This window comes from Hibiscus syriacus, unplaced genomic scaffold, assembly GCF_006381635.1.
Source record: "Hibiscus syriacus cultivar Baekdansim isolate YM2019G1 unplaced genomic scaffold, ASM638163v2 tig00013738_pilon, whole genome shotgun sequence".
NCBI classification, from domain to species: domain Eukaryota; kingdom Viridiplantae; phylum Streptophyta; class Magnoliopsida; order Malvales; family Malvaceae; genus Hibiscus; species Hibiscus syriacus.
Window position 1 is genome coordinate 573,123 of NW_024062308.1, and position 9,390 is coordinate 582,512.

Consider the following 9,390-nt stretch of genomic DNA (forward strand, 5'->3'; position numbering starts at 1 on the left):
AAAATTTGATTAAAAATAAAATAAACACGAAATATATTAATTAGGAGAAACAAAATGTAAAAGGTTAAAATAAAAATCAAATACAACAAACGATAAAAAAATTAATAAAAATGAATTAAAATGAATGGTATTCAAAGATGGAATTATTACACCAAGCAATCGTGGGCCCCTTATAAAACATAATTTAAAGGGTTTTTAACCAAAAAATAATATTTTCCTTTGCAGTAGCCATTATTTTCAAACATAAACACGAGAAAGAAAACTAAAAATCTTGGCCATTTTACCTTCGAGTACGTGAGGTTGAACCGTTGGATCAAGCTGTGATTGGGGTATGTTGATCCTCGCGTTGCCTTCTACTTGTTGACCGTTCGGATCAATGAAGGGAGCCTCCGATCGCCGGAAATATGCCTCGGCCGAATGGGTAAACTCATTTCTGATTGCATGGGTAGTTCAAAAGAAAAAATTGGATGTGAGTAGTGAGTTTTCATGCAGGACTAACATAGCTATGGTGCCAGAACCAAGAGCTGCTGCAAATAAAGACTTATGCTCTGGAAACCTGAACACATCCCCATGAATGTACTTCCACCCAGTCTCCTCCTCCTCATTGGTAATTTCATTATATGCTTGTTTGCCACCTTCATCACAGGCACTTTCCTCTAATGTGTTGGAAACAGTGGAAAGCCCTGACTTCGTGTTAGCATCTACCAATAGCTTCATATGCCAAGCTGAAACTTTTTCTCGCTTCAACCTATGGACCTTTCCCATGTCAATCAACCTTTTTGTTTTAGGCTCCTTACCCTTTTTTGCCTTGATAACAATCAACTGAGCTGGCGGTTTTTGAATCCCATTAATCTACATAAATGGTGGTCCTGAAAGTGTCCTAAGCACGTAGTGATGGAAGACTGATTCTTGTATTCTATCAAAGAATTTGTTCTTAAGGAAATTCAAAGCCAATATCTTTAAAAACAAAGTCTTCAATAACCACAAAAGTGATCCGAAAACTATACTTACTAAAGTCTAGGTTAAATGATTGTAAACTTTTGTTCCAGTCTTTGATATCTCAATATCAAGAAACAGAAGAACCCAAGTAGCAAGAACTATGCTAAGCCAAATAAACACCTGAACACTCTTCTTCAAACCATGAACGAAATACAACACTTTCTTCTGAAACAGAAAGTTAACCTCGATCAAGAAAACAACCATAAGCATAAACCAACGAGTAACCAAAAAGCCACAGAATATAACCACCACAAGTACACATAACTTCCAAATTTCCAAACCCCATAAAAGGATGTTCTTTTGTTTACCTATGGTTAAGCTAGTTATTAAACAACCGAATAGCAACACAAATACAAACCACTGAATCACAACCTTGGGTTTCAATCCATTGAGCCTCTCTTTATGCAGTTTAACTTTCTTAACTATCTCTTCATTTTCATCCTCCTCAGTGGAGCCTCTAGAGGTTATTGATAACGTTTTTGACATGGCAGAATCCACCCTAATACTTCTAGCCGACTTGTTATTAATGGAGGAGAGTTTATAAGGTGAATTACCACCAACTTGTTCTGGATTAGCTAAACTATTATCTTTCATTTGATCAGATTTAGGGACATAAGATTGTTCTCCAAATCTAGAATTGGGTTTAGCAAATGACCTTCGTCTAAGAAGAGTGCAATTGGGACTTTAGGTAGCTTGTTTGCAATAGACCAGCCGTAATAGTGCTAGATTCGGTCGATGCTTTGTTGTGTGAACCTTGAGAATTGAGCTTAGGGTCCAATGCTTTCGCTTCTTTTGGACAAGACCCTCTTAAATTTTTTTCGCCGGAGACATTGATCACCACCTGTCTTCCTCCATTGTTTCCCTCCTCTGCCATTGCTTTAGTTTTTCGTCAAAACTCGGTTTCGGCTTCCATAACAGTGATCTCACTCGATGGTTCCATCTTCATCTCCCTAATCGGTTAAAATCAATATGATCGACTAGTACAAATGAAATAGTGTTGATCATGAACCGGAGATGTCGTATTCTTGGCCAGATGAAAGCTTTTGTTTCCAGCAGTTTCTCAGCGGGCTTCGCCTACTGTTATTCCTCCTCTGGCTCCTCTCCGATGCCTGATACCCGCCTTGCGCTCCACCTGTCCCCAAACAGAAGCCGTGAAATTGTACATCAAAGCTAGACGCGAACTCTCATGCATCGTCCTGCCTGAACTCATATCAGTAGAATTCCATTTGTTGGAGCCAGAACTTTCACCAAAAGATGCAAACCGAGATGAAGAAGGACAGGGCGTAGTCTACTGACAATTCGACCCTAACGAATAAATGTCCACTTGGAACATCTCTTCAAACAGTTCCTGTAATTCCTCCAAGCTTTCCTCAGCATTTTTTTAGCCTTATTGGCACCGTGGTCCTTATCAAGCAAGTGGCAGGAACCTCCGAATGTACCTAAAATCCACTTTTTATGGACCCACAAAGCCATTTCTCTCAAATGTCAGATAATGGGGTCAAATACAGCGGATTTCATGGGATTCCAAGTAGATAATCGATCATATTACCAACCCAACAAATATATATAAAATAATAATAATAATAGTATAATTTTTTTATTCGACAAAAATAGGTGTCTACAGGAGTAACTTAAAATATTAATTTTATTAATTTTTTTCGATTGTCTTTATAACATTTTCGATTGACAACCGAAAATATTACATTCTACATAATATTTTTAATTGACCGAAAATGTTAAAATATATTACGCTTAACTTAAAATATTATAATTTTTATAACATTTTTTGTCGTACATATTTCCTGTCGTTCCATTTCCTAAAATTAGATTGTCGTAAATGTAGCCAACTTAATCAGTATTGTCTTAAAGTCATACGGTTGTAATATGACATTAAAAATTGTTATTATACTATGGCTACATTATGTTACAATCACAATTAATAATCAAAATATTTATAAAATGTATATAAAATTAATTATTTACCACTCAATCACAATCTCTCAATTAAAACCCAAAACAACACGAATCAACTTATTTCAATGGTCAAAGGAATTGTTGTTGTTCCTAAAAATAATGAGTTCGAGCACTAACAACTGAAGCGGTATTATTGAGCGTTCATTATGTAACATCCCTATCTCGTATATAAGAGATGTCACATCAATTGTTTAAAACGTATACTAATATATTTCATTGGAAACTATAATATAAAATGTATTGATACTGCTATATTTTAATAAAACTAACTTTATATTACAAAACATTGTTTAAAATATATAGCAGAGTAGTTAAAATACTTATATTATACATGCTAATATTTAAACAAAATACCAAAATAAATATCCTTACTAACTCGGACGATAACCCGATTTCAGGTAATGCTGATCTGTTCCTTTTTTTTTTTACGTAAAAACCGTCGGTGGCCTTTATTAGAATAGTAAAAAAATACAATAAAAGAGGAAAGTGGATAAACCCCACTATTAGTCATAATCGAGAAGGAAAATAGAAATCCTAAACTTTTCAAACTTTATACTTTAGTCACTAAACTTTCAAAAATTTCATTTTAATCACTAGTCAAAATGTGGGGTATTACAAGTATTTGTCAAATTGAATGCATTACCATAAACTCGTAATGTCCATATCGAGTATGAAATATTGTCTTTGGAATGTCCTCTTCTTTAATCTTTAGTTGATGGTACCCAGATCGAAGATCAATCTTCAAAAACATTGTGACACCCTTTAATTGGTCAAATAGGTCATCAATCCTTGGAGATGGATACTTGTTCTTCATGGTCACCTTGTTTAGCTGAAGATAGTCTATGTATAATCACATAGACCCATCTTTATTCTTTACAAACAATACATGTGCTCTCCAGGGCTACACACTCAACCTGATAAATCATCTATCTAGCAATTCTTGTAATTACACCTTTAACTCTTGAAGCTCGAACGAAGCAAAACGGTATGGAGCCATCGATATTGGAGCAGTACCCAGAAGTACCTCAATTATGAACTCTACATCTCTATCGGGAGGTAATCCTGGTAGCTCATTTGGAAACATGTTTGGATAATCTCTAACAGTTGGGATATCTTCCAACCTAGCTTCCAAGGTTCGAGTATCCACCAAGTTGGCCAAGAAAGCTTGACACCCTTGTAACATCAGTTTCTTAGCATAAAAATTGAAATCACATTAGATAAGGGGTTTACCCTTTCTTCAACTACTATGACCTCTAAACCGTCCGAGTCTTTCAATATTAGTAGCTTTAAACGACAATCTATCATGGCATGATGAGGAGATAACCATCTCAAACTCCTCAAAAGGTAGCTCCATCAAGTTTGCAAGAAACTCAATGCCTTGAATTTTTAGCGAATAATTTCTATTTATATGCTTGACCCTAGCACTAGAAGAATCTGACGGAGCAATCTATTTACTTTTGTCACATCCTCTTAGAGGTGTTACTACAGATCTCTCAGATTGCATCTACTTCTCACCTGACATTAGAGGGCAAACTCGAATAAAATTTCATGATTGACCGCATCAGAAACATGCTCCTGTGACTATTATGCTTATACCAGTGTGATTTCAGCCACACGGTTGGCAAGGTAAACTATAACTCTGACTTTATGAAGATATGCTTGCACCTGCAACAATTGACTGAGTCTGTCTACCTTTTCTAACATTAGCTCCCTTATGATTGGAAGCGGTGTCCTCAGATCTACTGTAACATCCCAAATTATGGGTTAGTGACCAAATTGTAAATTTTAAAAATTTGGTGAAAAATTATAATTTATTAAAAAGTTTAATGATTTAAGTATGAATATTTCAGTATTGGATTAAATGGTAATTAAGGAATTATGGAAGGGATATAATGGTCTTTTTATGAAAAAGATATTTATCTCTTATTAGCATATGAGTGGGGAGTATCTAGAAGCTTATTTCCTTCTTCTTATTCTCCTTCTTCTCCCCGTAAGCTCCATGGAAAAGGTAAGATTTCTTAGTTGTTGATTATTAGCTAAAATTTAAGTGGGGTTTTAATCATTAGGTGATACTTAAGCTTAGGGAAAGCTTAAGTTATCTTAAAATCAAAAGATGGAGAGGTTATAAAAGATTAAAGAAAATGAGTTTTAAAGTGAATTTATGAAAAAGAGTTAATAAATGAACGTTGAGATGGAATTTGACTTGTCATAGGTGTGAATAAGAAGTTATAAGTGTTAAATCAAAATTTAGATAACATGAAAAATTGGGTATGATTCTTAATTTTAAGAATCATGAAGAGATATGGAAAACAAAGATAATTTATATGGATATGTGGTTTATGAAGTGATAATTGAGTTTAATGACATTATAGGGGCTTAAAATAGAAGAATTGAGTGAAGAGTTGATGATTTTCAAGATTGAAATACAATTTCTAGGTAAGGTGTATCGATTCACATTCAAAGTGCATCGATGCACCCTTTAAAGAATAAACATCGAATGCAATTAGTGCATCAATGCATAAGGCGTGCATCGATGCATTCCCTTGATACAAAAACATCGAATGTATTTTGTGCACCGATGCACCATCGATGCACCGTTAAGGATGCATTGATACACTGTATAGTGCATCGATGCATACCTTCATTAAGAGTTGAAATTAGCTTTTCTCTTAGCCTAAGAAGTGATAGTTTAAGATATATCTAATGTAATTAGTATACTAATATGTATCAATGTATTGCTATGTAGATTTAGAGCGTAATACTATTCCAGAACAATCAAAGGATTAGGATTGATTCAAAGAAAACAAGGCTAAGGTGAGTGCAATTTAAATTGTACTTATAGAACGAACATTGGCTTGCGATGAGCCACTGACAGAGTTACTATAGTAAGAAGTAACTCTTAAAATGTTATTGTATGTGATATGTTTAACATGTTCTATGTGTTGTGTGATATATATATGTGCTTACATAAGAACATGAGATCAAATAAGCTATGTGATAAGGATATAGAGAGTGAAATGAATGACATGAAAATGCATGTATGTTTGATTATATGTGGATATGTTCTTGTAAATGTTATGGCTTATTAAATAAATGAAAAGATGAATGTGATATATATGATATATGTGAAGCATCTGATAACAAGAGATACTAGTGATATTCAGTTATGAACATGAGAAGTGTTACAAGTTAATGACATATGAATATGAATCATATGAAAGTGACATGTACATGTGAATATGTGAAAGTGTGATAACATAAATAATAATGCCCATGTTATGTTATACGAGAGTTAGGGGTATAGTTGGCATGCCAAGAGTTGAAGGTCTACGCGGTCCTTCGGGATATATATATATTTTGGAACATGTGAAGTCTTGTGAGACACATACTTGATCCCTAGATATGTATATGATTCTTAAGGAATGATATGTGGTCCTTAAGGACATTATTATATGGCACTACGGTGCAATTATACTCGGCACTCCGGAGCAATTCTACGTGGCACTTCGGTGCAATTATACGAGCTGTGGTGACAGCATAGTGGTGCACAACCTCAATAGACTCACGTATCTACAGTTCTCACATATATACCATGGGCTAATAAAGATAATATTAAAACTTGATATGATGATATACTTGTGTCCTTATGAAATGTTATGTGTGATATAGGATTGTACAAGGGTAATTATAATATGATACGATAAAAGGAATCAATGATAGTGATAAGAGATATGAATAATAATGATATATATATATATGTGTGTATATGTATTTGTTACATGTAAAAGTATATGAATTGTATGGAATGATAGTAGTAATTGTTTATGTATGGTTATTAGATAATGTTTGCATTATATGTTTATTGTCTCACAAAGTCATAGACTTAGCGTGTGAGTGTTTCACATGCAGGTTCTTACAAGCTTATGGATAGTTGGGGAAGACAGGTCAGTTCTCCTTACTGAAGGTCAGATCAGAAAAAAAATAAACAATATGTATGTTAGTATATATAAGTTCATGTTGGCATGTATTCAAAAGAATGTTGTATAATCTCGGAATAATTTTGTACACGCTTTGAATAAGTTATATGTAAATGAATAAGTGAATTATGACGCTCTGATCGGTTTTGCAATAATGAAAATGTATTTTATGTAAATTGGTCAATTATATGTTATAAAAGTTTTTAAATTACTCACTATTTTATGCAAGTAAATGATTTAATATGTCAGTGTGACACCTCGGATTCGTATCCGGGTCGGGTACGAGTTGAGGGGTGTTACATTTAATGGTATCAGAGCTACGATTTAGTCGATTCTAGGCTAAAAACGAAGTCAAAAGTGTTTTAAAAAAATATATACATGCCAACATAAAGTGGAAAATTTTCTGATCTGATAGGGTAAGGAGTGTGTTGTCTTGTTAATAGAGTTAAATTTTTTTATGTTATATAAGATAATTGAATACCTGAGAATGATTTATTAGATATATATGTTTATATGATATGATATGATAGATGATATGTGAACATATGCAAATGACATGTTATATGATATGAATTAGATGATAATATGTACACGTGATATGTGATAGAAGAAATGATATGAGCACATTAATATATGAAGTTTTCAAAGAGAAACACAAGGAAATACTGAAGGTAATAGCATTCACCTGGCCCTGCCAGGCAGGGAGAAGAGCGAAAACCTCAGGGAGTGCCTGTATAAGATTAGAGAATATTATATGATGGAATGATATTTAGTATGATTTCAATTTTATACTGCTATAATTCATAGAATGAATGTATCAAAGAGAGTTGAGAATACCCGATTTCAAGGGTGAATTTGAGAAATGTTCTATTGTTATAGAGATTTGATTAAATTATATGAAGATAATGTTAGAAGGTTTTTATTTCTCCAAAGTGGAGAAGTTAAATTGAGTAGTTTTGTTACTACATGGGTAATCTAGAAGTATGGTGGAAAAATGTCACCATAAGAATGTTAAAAGATTAAATAACGTGGTTATTGTTGTAGAAGAGTTCAAGAATGAAGATAATGATATAGTTGCTTGTGTGTTTGATTTACGATAGGATATATGTTTTACATGACATGATATATATATATATGTTATATGGTATACGTGAGTACATGTTAAGGTATATGTGTATGAGTATAAGTTTAATAAGTTAAGCAGATTTATTGCTGGGTTGATTTTTATTAAGAAAGATAAGAATGATACCTGTGATTGGTTGTCTAGGGCTTGTTGTGCCTTAGATTAAAAGAGTGTTAATGGTATTAAATTTGTTTTCATTTTTAAGAAATGGTTAATTGCGTTAAAGTTCTTGAGAGAGCTCAGAATAAGAGGATTGGAAAAAAAAATCTTAGAGGATTAAGAAAATTATTGCTTAATAAAGTTAAGCACCATCAAAGAAAGATATAGAATATGGTTTTCAACTTTAAACCAGATATGAATTAGTTGTATTCTCCGCTAGAGAATAAAGCCAATCAGTTCAGATGGATTGGAAATTATAGTATTAAAGGAACTTTATCGATCTAAAGTAGAATAATTAGTTTACAGCATGAGCAAGACAAAGTGGAAGAGATTGATGTTAATTAGAGAATATTAAAAGACCAATGAAGGGTTTAAGATATGTATATCAGTGATCAGTTATAAGACAAAGGTAAATGGAATGGTTGAATTTGAACCAAAGGAATCGTATTATGTACGAGAGAGAATGAAGGTTTGATTAGTGAGGGAAAAAACGAATGAATTATTTTGACTGTAAAGAATATATATATATATATAGATTATTTTAATGAAGTTTATGTTTTGATTGAAAGGAATAAGTCAATAATAAAGTAGTGGGATAGTAAATGTATTAAAGTAAAAGGATTTGTATGTTTGACGGAAGCTAAGGATTGAAAGAAAGGTTAAAAATGATAAAGAAGGAAAAATATCAAGGATAAGAAAGGAATGTAAAAGCATAAGGAAATAGGGTAATGAAATAATTAAAGTAATGAAGTGAAGATTATGATAGCACAAAGATTTATTGAAGAATATGTGAAAGGAATATTCGACGTAAATAGTATTGTGTATAAGCAAGAGTGTGGATGTGATGAAGAGAAGGAGATAAGATTCTTGTGTTTAAGGGAAGTTGAGGATTGATAGTGAAGAGTAAGTAATATGAAAAGAGTGAGGAAGTATAAAGAAAAGATGACCGATGTTGTAAGGATATTTTAATTTATGGAAAGTAATGGAATAAGGAAATGATAAAGTTTACAGAATCAGATATGACAAGGATATACAAGAGTATAGATTTTAAGTTTGATAAGGAATAAGAAAAGTGTATAAAGTAATATAAAAATCATGTGTATTGTAGTGCATACAATGATTAAGAACTGAGGAAAGGTTAGGTTTATGTTGCAAGGC

General features: G+C 32.9%; 1 pseudogene; it reads right to left on the reverse strand.

The window, feature by feature from the left end:
* Positions 1-332: 332 nt before the first annotated feature.
* On the reverse strand, positions 333-2,384 carry LOC120206355 (annotated as a pseudogene).
* Positions 2,385-9,390: the final 7,006 nt, after the last annotated feature.